The sequence below is a fragment of the Mastigoproctus giganteus genome, chromosome 9 (assembly GCF_048544385.1).
Source record: "Mastigoproctus giganteus isolate SK-2022 chromosome 9, ASM4854438v1, whole genome shotgun sequence".
Classification (NCBI taxonomy): Eukaryota; Metazoa; Arthropoda; class Arachnida; order Uropygi; family Thelyphonidae; genus Mastigoproctus; species Mastigoproctus giganteus.
The window spans coordinates 76,926,675-76,940,058 of NC_143583.1; the positions used below are offsets into that span (position 1 = coordinate 76,926,675).

Genomic DNA, 13,384 nt, shown 5'->3' on the forward strand with positions numbered 1-13,384 from the left:
TCAGTAAAAATAATTTAAAAAAAAACATAAAAATATTCGTTTTAAGCTTATTATTTTATTTAAACAAAATACACATGTAATAATATGTAATTAAAATGTATTAAAATAAATTTGTATGCATATGAAATGAAAAAAAATTCTTCATGAACAAAAAAAATCTGTTTTACACATAACAAGATTTTATTCATTTTCACTTTCTGATAATAAACGGCGCATATGTTGGCGTACGACTGGAATATCACTTCCATCACTAGAAATGTTGTGGACATCGTCTTCTTCCTCTATTAATGAAATTCTTTCTGTGATCTCTTGAGCAAAATCAGCACGAGTCTCCTCTGGTGCTGATGTTTCACCGGTTTTACGAACGAATTCAGTTATTAATCGTTGTGTTCGTGTTTTGGTTAGGCCGTTATATAATTCTCTGTAAGAGGCTGTCAACAACTTCAGTTCACGTTGAAACTTCCCAGCGCGTTCCTCATTAGGGTCATTTTTGACAAAATGATTACCTAATTTTCTGGCCAGTTCCAGACCTTCTTTTATTAAATCTGCATTTAGAACAGGATCATTTTCTTCATTATCACTACGTTCTGTGGGATAAGGAGTCCCAAGGACAACCTCTAATATTTCATCTTCGCTTAGGGCTTTGTCGGTTAACAATTCATCAATATCTTCAAACGATAGATCATCGAATCCTTCTCCACCAATTTTGTGTGCCATTGTAATGATGTTGGGAAATTCGGTCGTATTAGGGATGATGGGATCTTTGCTTTTTACACATTGTGGCCAAACCGCTTTCCAACACGCATTTAAAGTTGCTGGTTTTAATTCAGTTAACACTAATCCAACTTGATTGATACAATCCATAATTGAGAATTTCTTCCACACATCAATGACTGTTAGTGTTTCATCATTCAGTTTGTCCAAAACGTGTTGGAATGTTCGTTTTACGTAGTATGTTTTAATTGTCGCAATTATAGCTTGGTCTAGCGGTTGTATCAAAGATGTAGTATTAGGTGGCAGAAATAAAATTTGTACGTTTGGGTGTTCCAAGACAGGATGGCCGGGTGCATTGTCAAGAATCAGAAGAACTTTAAATTCGAGACCTTTCAAATTCATATAACGTTTGACTTCTGGGACGAAACATTTGTTGAACCATTCTGTAAAAATAGTAGTGGTCACCCAGGCCTTCTTGTTTGCCATCCAGTGAACAGGCAGTTTATTGATATCTACACCTTTCATTGAACGTGGGTTTAGGGCTCGATTTACCAGCAGTGGTTTCAACATACGATCTCCTGAAGCGTTGGAGGAAAATAATAAGGTCACGCGATCCTTAGCTACCTTAAAACCACCAGCAGTTTTCTGCGATTTGGCTACATACGTTCTGTTGCATTCGTTTCCAGAAGAAACCAGTTTCATCTGCATTCCACACTTGATCAGGAGTGTATCCTCCATCTTCAATAATTTTTGCAAGTTCCTGCGGGAATGCTTTAGCAGCCGATTCATCTGCAGATGCAGTTTCACCTTTAATTTTTATATTATGAAGAGCATTACTTTTAAGAAACCCTGTCATCCAACCTGTACTCGCAGAAAATTCATACTTTCTGTTTAACTGAGATGAAATGCTTGGCTCCTTTTCTTTAATCTGTCTGTAAATTCTTAGTGCTATTTGCTTGATGGCATTTCCATCTACTGGTACTCTTTTTTGTGACTGATCTTCTATCCATATTACTAGAGCCTTTTCCATTTTTTCCTTGACAATATCTCTTGTATATGATTATGAATTAACACTTACTTTTGTTCCAGAACATACCGACTTCCTAATTGCAGCTTCATTTTTCTTAATAGTTCTTACGGTAGCTTAATGTACACCAAAATGCTTTCCTAGAGACGTAGCCACTTGTCCAGTTGCAAGACGATCTAAAATTTGAATTTTAAGTTCCAAAGAAATCGCTTTCCTTTTCATTTTGGTAATAGGCGAATTATTCGACATTATATAAGGGCTACCGAAAAATATCTCAGTTATAATTAATAAAAAAAGGTATGAAAAATTTGTAAACTTACAATTTATTGACTATTGGCAAAAGTAATAAATTTATATGTGCACAAATTTCACTAAAGATTCTTTCACTTTGAAATAGAGCTTACTACTACATGTCTTCCGAAGGTACAATGCACGAATACCGTAAATGTGCACCAAATTCAATAAAAACGTTGATGATTCATAGATACCTAGACGTACACATTGGTAAGCAAAAGCACGCGTTTCAAAACACACACACTAGCTGTTATCCAATCTATTGGTGCGTGTAATATAGAAATGATACTAATATGCCACAAATAAAAAAAAAAATTCTTACAATTTAGGCAAAAAAAAAATCATAGAAATCGTGTTAAATCAAAATGACTCGTGTAAAAAGAGAATGAAATATTTATTTTGAATTCGTGTTAAATCAAATTCGTGTAAAAAAAGTTCGTGCAAAAACAGAATTAGGTGTATTTAAGGCTTACAGTAATTTAAAATGTATTGATTTAATGCCATTTCATGAGCTATCAGGTAACATTAAAGAAAAAAAAAAGTGTTATGTTAATGTTGGTGTTTTTTGAAGCAAGAAAAATTTCATAAAAATTTGCATATTGCTGGGAACTGCATTTTATGAAATGAAAAATGATTTTAGTTGTGTTTATGTCTCAAATCTGGCTACTTGGGACCTGCTCCTGCTTAATGTTGGTATTTTTGTTGGGCTTTGGATGGCTATATTATAATTATATAAGAGGGTTAAAAAAAAGTGAAAAATACTTTGCATATACAGTCGGTCCTCGTATAACACTTGTTTGCATTACACGAATTCGATCATACACGATTTACAAATAGGGGAACGTTATCTTATATAACACGAACCGAATTCGCTTATACACGATTCGCCTTTGTGTTTACAAGAAATGGCAGTCGAATGCGGAATCACCCCAACTGAACGCAACACGATAGGAACGAAGAAGATTCTGAAAATGTATTTATGTGTTTTATATCAGTGAAGGGGAAACACATTTCACCATAATAACGTAAAAACCAACACAATTCCAGCTATCGATATAATCGCAAATGCAATTAGATCGAGTTTACTACCAGTTTATAACAGATTCTACTAGCAGAAACTGGAAATTGTTTTTATTGTTTTATGGTAGTAACCCCCAGAATGTGCTTTAGTAAAATGTGAGGTGTTAATAGTGTATCTCGGCCTTTACGGTGTTGTTTATTCAGTTGCTACACGCGCGCAGCTTTGTTTATGTGATCAAGCGTGCCTCCTCGTTTTGTAATTGTGCTTTATTCCCTAACAATTAGTAAAATACTTAAAAGGTGTGAAAAGGAAGCGTCCTGGCTAAGACACTGCAGATTCAGAGAGAAAAAAAAAAAAGAAGCGATATCGATAAACAGAGGCGGACTGGGTCAAAAATTCTTACCCGGGAAAATTTATAGTGGCCTCATACTACGGTTTATGGCCAAAATCACACCGGCCTCCGGCCCACCGTGGTTTCCCCCGTAAGGCTTATGGCCAGTCCGCTTCTGTCAATAGAGAAAAAATATGAAATTGTGAAACGCTTTGAGCGAAATGAAAGACCATGTGATATTGCACGTGCTACAGACCTAAATGAGGCAATGCCGAGAATTACAAAGAATGCAGAGAAAATAAAAACAACTTTCATAGCGGAAACAACTCAAAGTGTAATTAAAATCCATTAGATTAAGACACAAAGAATTGGAAGAGATGGAATGGCTGTCATCTCTTTGGATAGAAAATCAAACAAAAAGCAAGTTTGCTTACAATAGAAGCAAAAGCATTAGCAATATTTTATTACGACTTACGTATTATAATTTATACTTACGTATTATAAAATACGTAAGTATTTTATTACGACTATTTTATTTAATATAATAATTTTTTTACGAATAAAATACGTATTTTATTCGTAAAAATACTTTTTTAGTATTAAAAAATACTAAAAATACTTTATTATAATATAATATTATTTTTATTACGTATTTTAACTTATTTTATAACGATTAAAATTACCCGATTATTTATTGTGTTTGGTAATGTTTTGGTTCCAAATGTGTGTTCAATCTTGGGTGGTCGGCACCTAACCCTACTTTTCCCATAGGGCCTGTTGTTTATATTGCACGATTTTGCATTGCACGAGGATTTCTAGGAACGCAACTATCGTGCTATACGAGGACAGACTGTACTATACAGTGTATCCTGTGCCACGAAAATATGATATATGGTATGTGGAGAAGTATTATGTCATCTACCACAGTAAAAATACAATAAATTATTTTTCCTTCCAAAATATACCATACATGATTGACGAAACATCAGTACAATGGAAAATAGATTCATGCTTACTGTCATAATTATAAATAATAAACAATGCATAAATAATTATGCATTGTTGATGCTTAGGTAAGAGAAAAATCCTTGAGTTCAACAATTCGTTTGTGGAAAAGCAGTCGTTACCAGTGATATTGTGATTGATCTTGATAATTGGTTTCACTGAAGACAATGCAGATCTGGTTGGTGTGAAGTTTTTCCAGTTTCATTCACTGCTCTTTCCTGTGGTAGCAGAAACACTTTCAAGGTAGTGAGTTTTAGCATTGCACACACATTTCTTTAATAGCATATTTTTGTGACTTGCTTTTCAGATAACCTTTAAAAAACTAAGGCCATGAAAACAAATGTTTCATTCATTGTAGTGTATCCACATGTAATTTGAAATGCTTTTATATGAAAGCAATGGAAACGTGATACTACAGCAGACTTATTCCCAAACTCTTTTTTCTGCCCTCTTGTTTGTGTTTGTTGTTTGGTTTTTAGGATCATTAGCAACTAAGGCCATATTGCTCCGGGGATATGCGATGGTCATCCCCTGACCTTTCTGCATCCTCTGTATTTGGTGGTCACGGGCTCGAACCCAGGTCTAATCAGGAAGCGTGTGCTACGCGCTACTGCTCCTGGCTACGGAGGCACCCTGCCCTCTTGTAGTTTCATCAAAGCACAGAGTAAATAATATGAAAAGAAAATGTTCTTCACTCATGATAGCCCTAAATATTTACTTTCTAATATTATCCTTAGTAAAAAGAAATCTTTATGGTTAGATTGAAAATACATTTGAGAGAAACAACAACCCAAGGAACACTTATCTCATATTCTGTTATGTGGGGAGTAAAAGTGATTGTTGTCCAATAGTTGGAGCTTTTGTTGCTAATTGAAATAGTTACAGCTGTAGAATTAAATGCTGTTTGTATGCAGATCTTTATCATCTGCTTATTCAGATTTGCCAATTTCTGAGTCAGCATTGTGATCATTATTCTCACTTGAGGTCCTTGAGGTTGTCACAGACATTCTCTCAGATATGCCAGACAAGCTGTACTTGCTACCTGGGAGTCTAAAATGCTGATGGAACTGATATTCGGGTGACACTCAAGTCAAGTGGACCCAATTTCGGTGAAGTCCGGACGGTCTGTGACAGCCAAATCCTCTGCTTGCACCTTCACGATGGTGGGACTGTTAGTAATCCTGGGTATAACCTCCATGCACAAGTACATGGTGGGTGACCACCCAGGTGTGAACCAACGTAAGCAGGGGTCGAGGTGTGGCACCCACACCACATAGAGGAACGCTGCCCCTCTATGTTACCAGGCAGTACTAGGTGGTAGATGACTCTCATCAACCGGTGAAATACCACCACTTTGCTTATTGGATGCTTGAAGTGGTGGAAACCATGTTTAGTCTCTAGAGCTAAGTTCCGGTCAACCTTTCCCTATCTCTTCCATCATGCAGTATGATTGATGACTTTTGAGGTTATGATGAACATCGTGGCGAGATCCAATATTCCTTACATTTCGAGGGTACAGCTCTAAAACGGTGTTCGCAGGCCGGCCGCTAGTTAGTACACCGGACTGAACCTATTGGTAACTCTCTAGGAAGCTTCCGGATCAGCTAGTGTATAATCTTGCTACCTCTACTCTGCCAGATAGTGACTGGAGGGAGTCCGAGTAGTGTGTATGCGGGGAGCATTGTCGAGGCCACGTTATGTCAAGGATCTGGGTATATTCTTACCACATGTACGCCATATCCAAAAATTTCATTACTTCATACAGCATGTCCCACCTACTTTTTCTTACTATTGAATACACCATGAATTGTCAAACTAATAGAGCAAGCTTATCTGCAAAAAGATCTAAACCTCCCAAGGACTTCCTAATTCATTTCACAAATATACGTGGTCTCAATTCTAATCTCAACGATGTCCATTTCCACTTGCAGTCTGCCAAACCCCATGTACTCTTTCTGACAGAATCTCAGTTATCGGTTGATTCATCTACTGCTCATCTCAGATGCCCAAATTATTCGCTGTATGATTCCTTTTGCCTCAAAGGTGGTACTTGTGCATATGTCCGTTCTGATATTCCCTGTCAGAGACTTGGCAATTTGGAATCTCTTTGATCTTCTCTGGTTTAAAATCTCTCTACCTCATTGTGTCAAATTCATCTGTTGTCTCTACCGTTCTCCCAACTCCACTAATCACTTGGAGCTCTTTGACTTCCTCTCTTTGCAACTTGACTTTCTCCAGTCCAACTTTCCTAACAGTGAAGTAATTTTCCTTGGTGATTTTAATGTTCACAACTCCAGCTGGCTTCCGTTTTCTAGTCACACCTACCCAGCAGGTCGAGATGCTGAGGCTTTTGCAATTACTAATGACCTAGCACAGATTGTTCATTTACCTACAAGAATACCGGACAATCCTAATCATACAGCCAATACGCTTGATCTTTTTCTCACAAACAACCCTTCTAAGTACACGGTCGAAGTGAGTGGTCCTTTAGGCACCTCAGATCGCTACGTGGTGATTATCTCTTCTCCAATGGAACCTTTATCTCATGGCTATTCCCAACCACGTGTTGTTTGGCATTACAAGATTGCAAAATGGGATGACCTGCGAGACTTCTTTTCTTCTTTTCCTTGGTCAGATTACTGTTTCAAAACTTCTGATGTCAACATTTGCTCATTGTTTCAGTGAAATTATTCTTGTAGGAATGGAATCCTTTATTGCACACTCCACTTTAAAATCTTGTCCTTTATCTAAACCTTTGTTTTCCAATAAATGTGCTAAGGCTGTTCAAGAGAAGAATGTTGCATATCGTAATTTTGGCTTGTTTCCAATTCTTCAGTTTCATTTTCTACCTACAGCAAAGGTCTCAACAATTGTAAAGCAGTTATTAATTACTCCAAACTAGATTTTGAACAGGCTAAGAAGTAGAAAACTTGCTTCTTGCCCTAATGGTAGTCGAGCATTCTGGTCTCTTGCCAAAGCTATTGGCCGCAACTTTTGCCCATCTTTGCTCCCACCTCTGTCCAAACCAGATGGTTCTTTTGCCACTTCAGCCAATAATAAAGTTGACCTGCTAGCATCCCATTTTTCTTCCAACTCATGTATTAATGATCTTGGTAAAACACTTCCCACCATTCCCAACACGCTCCATTCAATGCCTCCTTTGGTCTTCCGTCAAAAGGATATCAGAAGGATTTTGATGAATCTTGATGCTAAGAAAGCTCCAGGTCCTGATGGTATTTCTCCACTTGTTCTCAAAACCTGTGCTCCTGAACTTACTCCTATGCTTTGCCGCCTTTTTTCACTTTCTTATTCCAAAGGTGTTTCTCCTTCTGCTTGGAAATTTGCTCATATCCAGCCAGTTCCTAAAAAGGGTGACAAATCCCTCTCATCCAATTATCATCCCATTGCAATTACTTCTACTCTTTCTAAAGTAATGGAGAAATCAATTAACCACCAACTCTTAAACTACCTAGAAACCTTCCGTCTGATCAACGATCACCAGTATGGATTCCGTCAGTGTTGATCCACTGGAGATATTCTGGCTTATGTTACCGATTTATGGACTAATTCAATGGAAAGGTTCGGTGAAACACAAGTAGTTGCTCTTGACATCTCAAAGGCTTTTGATCGTGTTTGGCATAAAGGTCTTCTAAACAAGCTTCCATCTTATGGTTTGCCAACTGTTTTTAGTAATTGGTTATCCAGTTTTCTCTCTGATCGCTCACTGAGGGTGATGGTAGATTGCTCTCTGTCTTCTAATTTCTCCACTAATGCCGGTTTACGCCAAGGTTCAGTTCTTTGCCCCGCTCTTTTCCTCTTGTATATCAATGACCTTCTTCCATTGACTGGAAATCCTATCCATAGTTTTGCCGATGATAGCACATTGCATTCAACTTTCCATTTTGAGAAACCTTGTCCTGCTCAATCAGCTTCAACTTCTCGAAAATCTGCTACCAGTTCCTTAAATACCGATCTTCAGGTAATTCTCCAGTGGGGCAAAGACAACTTAATTGATTTCAACCCTTCTAAAACTCAGTCTTGTCTTATATCTTGCAAAAAGGATTCTTCTACTCCTATGCTTATCTTTAGTGACACTCCGATTTCTAGGCAAAATGATATATCTCTTTTGGGGATTACCCTGACTTCTAATCTCTCTTGGCACAAGCACATTACAAATATTGCTTCCTCTGCATCTAAAAAACTTGGTTTTCTCTTTCGGCGTTACTTTTCTTCCAAACAGCTGCTCACTCTGTATAAATCGCAAATTCGCCCTGCCATGGAATATTGTTCCCACATCTGGGGTGGTGCCCCCAAAACCTCTCTCAGGCTTCTTGATTCCATTCAGAAGAGGGCAGTTAGGTTAATTAATGATTCATCTCTAACAGAGTCTCTCCACTCTTTCTCATAGACGCACTGTTTCTGCTGCATGCCTCTTCTACAGATACTTCCATGGGCACTGTTCTTCTGAATCGGCTTCTATAATTCCTGCTCTCTCTTTCAAAACAGTCCGAACACGTGCCGCCACCAGCCAACATCCATTTACTGTCCAACTTCAAACCCACAGAACCAACTTTTCATCTTCCTCATTTATTCATTCAACTGCCGTTTTCTGGAACAACCTTCCTTCATACGTATTTCCTGAAAATTACAATCTACAGAAGTTCAAGTCCAATGTCAACAAATATCTTCTTTCGTCTTCTTAACCTCAAACCCAAGCATGGTACTAAGTACTATAGGTTCTAATACCTCTCGTGTTTGGGGTTCACATAAAAAAAAAAAAAAAAAAAATTTCAGCATTACTTACATGAGTGTTATGAGCAATAATTGAACAGTAGTCCAATTCTTTCACTCTTATCACTTGGCTGTTACAAATATTCAATATTCTTATTTCATTACTAGTCAGTCCTCTTATATTACTTGACTCTTTTCGTAAACATTAGAAAGACAACAAACAAAACAAAAGAATTAAAGGTTAACAAAAAGAAAATATAAGTGCTGTTGTGGGGAAAGTGATGCCTTTAGGCATCATTATTTAGAAATGGAAAAGTGAAGCAGAAAGAATATCTGGCTTCTTAACAAGCCAGACAAGTACTGAGGATAGTATCAGTAAAGTCAAATAGTGCAAGGAGGTGGTTATTTTCTTTATCAGCAAAAAAAAAAAAAAAAAACAATATTAATATTCCCATTCTTGCAAGGTAACTATCTGATCCTCATTTTAACTTGGCTAGACTCACTGTCTCATCTATTTTTGGAGGCAACTTATATTGGTGTTTGGCAACTTGCTGCCTGTTGGTGAATGTCATGGGATCTAGTCTTCTGTTATTCCCTGAGATTTTATATTTGTGCTCCTTGGTCCTTGTCGCACCTATAAGGGAGAACAGACCTCCTTCATTCAGTGTTCGTGCATGTGTTCCGGGGGGGGGGGGAGTTCGCAATAAAAATTCTGTAATGGTGTCTGCTTAGATTTACATAGGTATATTATTGTAAACTACAAAATATAATTAATAATAAATAATAAAGTAAAATAAAATTAAATAAAAAGTAAAAATTGCCAAAGAAAGAAACCACATCTCCCATAATTCCCTATACTGTAATTAGTTTACTATCTTAAATATTTAACATATTTATTTAACTATGTTAAATAAATATGTTTTCCATACTAAATTTTTTTTCATTCTTAAGGATCATTGTTATTAGTAAAATAATAAGAGGAGTTCACCTCAATATATTGTTATGTTATGGATCATTGTTATGTATAGGTACTCTTTTTTCAGATCCTATAGTACTTAGTACTGTGAATGAGTTGAAAAGTTGAAAGAAAATACTTGTTGACATTAAACTGGAACTTCTGTAGATTGTAATTTTCAGGAAATACATATGAAGGAAGGTGGTTCCAGAAAACAGAAGTTGAATGAATAAATGAGGAAGAAGAAAAATTGGTTCTGTGAGTTTGAACTTGGACAACAAAATGATGTTGACTGATTGCGGCATGTGTTCAGACTACTTTGAAAGAGAGAACAGGAATGATAGAAGCCAATTCAGAAGAACAGTGCCCGTGGAAGTATCTGTAGAAAAGTTAGGCAGCAGGAACAGAACGTCTGTGAGACAGCAAGTGGAGAGACTGTTAGAGATGAGACATCAATTAGCCTAACAGCCCTCTTCTGAATGGAATCTAGAAGCCTGAGAGAGGTTTTGGGGGCACCGCCCCAGATGTGGGAACAATATTCCATTGTAGGGCAGATTTGCAATTTGTACAGAGTCAACAACTGTTTGGAAGAAAAGTAACGCTGGAGCGAAAGAGAAAACCCAGTTTATTAGATGCAGAGGAAGCAATATTTGTAATGTGCTTGTGCCAAGAGAGATTATTAGTCAGAGTAATCCCCAAGATTATGCCTAGAAATCAGAGCGTCATCGAAGATAAGCATAGGAGCAGAAGAATCCTTTTTGCGAGATATAAGACAGGACTGGGTTTTAGAAGGATTGAAATTAAGTTATCTTTGCCCCACTGGAGAATTATCTGGAGATCAGCATTTAAGGATTTGGCAGTGGATACTCTACAAGTTGAAGCTGTTTGTGCAGGGCAAGGTTTCTCAAACTGGAAGGTGGAATGCAATGTGCTGTCATCAACAAAACTATGGATAGGATTTCCGGTCAATGGAAGAAGGTCATTAATATACAAGAGGAAAAGAGTTTTTTTTTTTTTTTTATGAAAACCCCAAACACGAAAGGTATCAAAACCTATAGTACTTAGTACCATGCATGGGTTGAAGGATAAGTATGGGGGGAGGGGGATGCCGGAAACTTGGGGGAAAGAGAACTGAACCTTGGGGAACTGTACTTGGGGCTTGGATCAAAGTACTGAAAAAACCTTGGGAGGTGCATTATGGCCACAGAAGCCTATGTGCCAACAACTAACAAAAAAAAAAAAAAAAAAACAAAGGACAGCTTGCAAATCATTGGATGGAAGCTTATTTAGAAGACCTTTTATGCCAAACGCGACCAAAAGCCTTTGAAATGTCAAGCGAAATGGCTTCAGTTTCACCAAACTTTTCCATTGAATTTGTCTATAGATGGGTAATATAAGCCAGAATATCACCAATGGATCGACACTGACGGAATCCATACTGGCGATCGTTGATCAGACGGAAGGTTTCTAGGTAGTTTAAGAGTTGGCGGTTAATTGATTTCTCCATTACTTTAGAAAGAGTAGAAGTAATTGCAATGGTACGATAATTGGATGGAAGGGATTTGTCACCCTTTTTAGAACTGGCTGGATATGAGCAAATTTCCAAGCAGAAGAAAAAAACACCTTTGGAATAAGAAAGTGAAAAAATATGACACGAAACAGGAATAAGCTCAGGAGTGCAGGTTTAGAGAACAAGTGGAGAAATACCATCAGGACCTGGAGTTTTCTTAGCATCAGATTCATCAAAATCCTTCTGACATCCTTTCGACGGAAGCCCACATGAGGCATTGAATGGAGTGTACTGGGAATGATTTGAGGTGATTTATCAAGATCATCAATACATGAGTTGGAAGAAAAATAGGATGCTAGCAGATCAGCTTTATTTTTGGCTGATGTGGCAACAAAACCATCTGGTTTTGACAGAGGTGGGAATGGAGATGGGCACAAATTGCAGCCAACAGCTTTGGCAAAAGACCAGATGCTCAACTACCATTTGGACTAAAAGCAAGTTTTCTACTTTTAGCCTGTTTGAAATCTAGCTTGAATTTATTAATAACTGTTTTACAAAGTATAAATAATCCTTAATAATAATTTTTACAATAGTGAAATTATAGTAACCTTATAATACCGTGATAAATCTGACTAAAAAATGAATAGCAAATGCTTAGAAAACGGTACTCACCTTGTATAAATCTGCAATAAATTTTTCTGGTAGATGGTGGTTAAATTTAAGTTGGAAGAAGCATTAAAAAGAACTAAGGTGGGGAATGGGGTGAAAATATTTTAAACAGGTTTTAAAATGAGCGCAAGGAAGTAGAAATGCAGATCTCCAATCCTTGGTTGTCATAAAGAGGTTAAAAGACGTAAATGAAAAAAAGAGAGACCACCTGTCTTCTCTCTTGTAGTTGAGCATCTGGTCTTTTGCCAAAGCTGTTATCTGCAATTTGTGCCCATCTCTGTTCCCACCTCTGTCAAAACCAGATGGTTTTGTTGCCACATCAGCCACATCAGAGAGACCACCGGTCTTCTCTCTTTTTTTCATTTACGTCTTTTAACCTCTTTATGACAACCAAGGATTGGAGATCTGCATTTCTACTTCCTTGCGCTCATTTTAAAACCAGTTTAAAATATTTTCACCCCATTCCCCGCCTTAGTTCTTTTTAATGCTTCTTCCAACCTAAATTTAACCACCATCTACCAAAAAAATTTATTGCAGATTTATACAAGGTGAGTACCGTTTTCTAAGCATTTGCTATTCATTTTTTAGTAATAATTTTTATTATTATGCAATTTCGCTTATAAAACGTAGTACTGGAATTATTTTATAATAAAAATTCAGAAATATTATACGATTTCAGAGAATATATCTTTAGTGGTTCGCATTAAAAATATTATGATGAAAAGGGTTCGCAATAAAAAATATTACATTGAAAGGGGTTCGTAAGTCAAAAAAGGTTGGGAACCGCTGTTCTAAGGTGCCTAGTTTCCAAGCTCTGCAACCCACATATTCGAAGTCTTTCCTCATATGGATGCCCTTTTGCCGATCTCACCAGGTGAGTTACCTGTCTTTGGACCCGTTCAAGAAAAACAATGTCTTTCTTTTGGTGTAGTCTACATACTTGAACACGGTATTCCAAGTGTGGTCTAACAATAGCCTTATATAATGGGATTATGACGTCCTTATCTCTACTAGCGATTGTTCGATAAATCATTGATAGGACACCATGGGCTCTCCTTGCAACCAGTCAACAATGCTCAGAGAACTTCATATCTGACTGTATCGTAATACCCAAGTCTATTTCCTCT

At 37.1% G+C, this 13,384-nt stretch overlaps 1 protein-coding gene across 2 annotated transcripts in view; it reads left to right on the top strand.

The window, feature by feature from the left end:
- Nucleotides 1-13,384, top strand: part of LOC150080469 (uncharacterized) — a 180,686-nt gene that overhangs the window by 58,544 nt on the left and 108,758 nt on the right. The window lies entirely within an intron of this gene.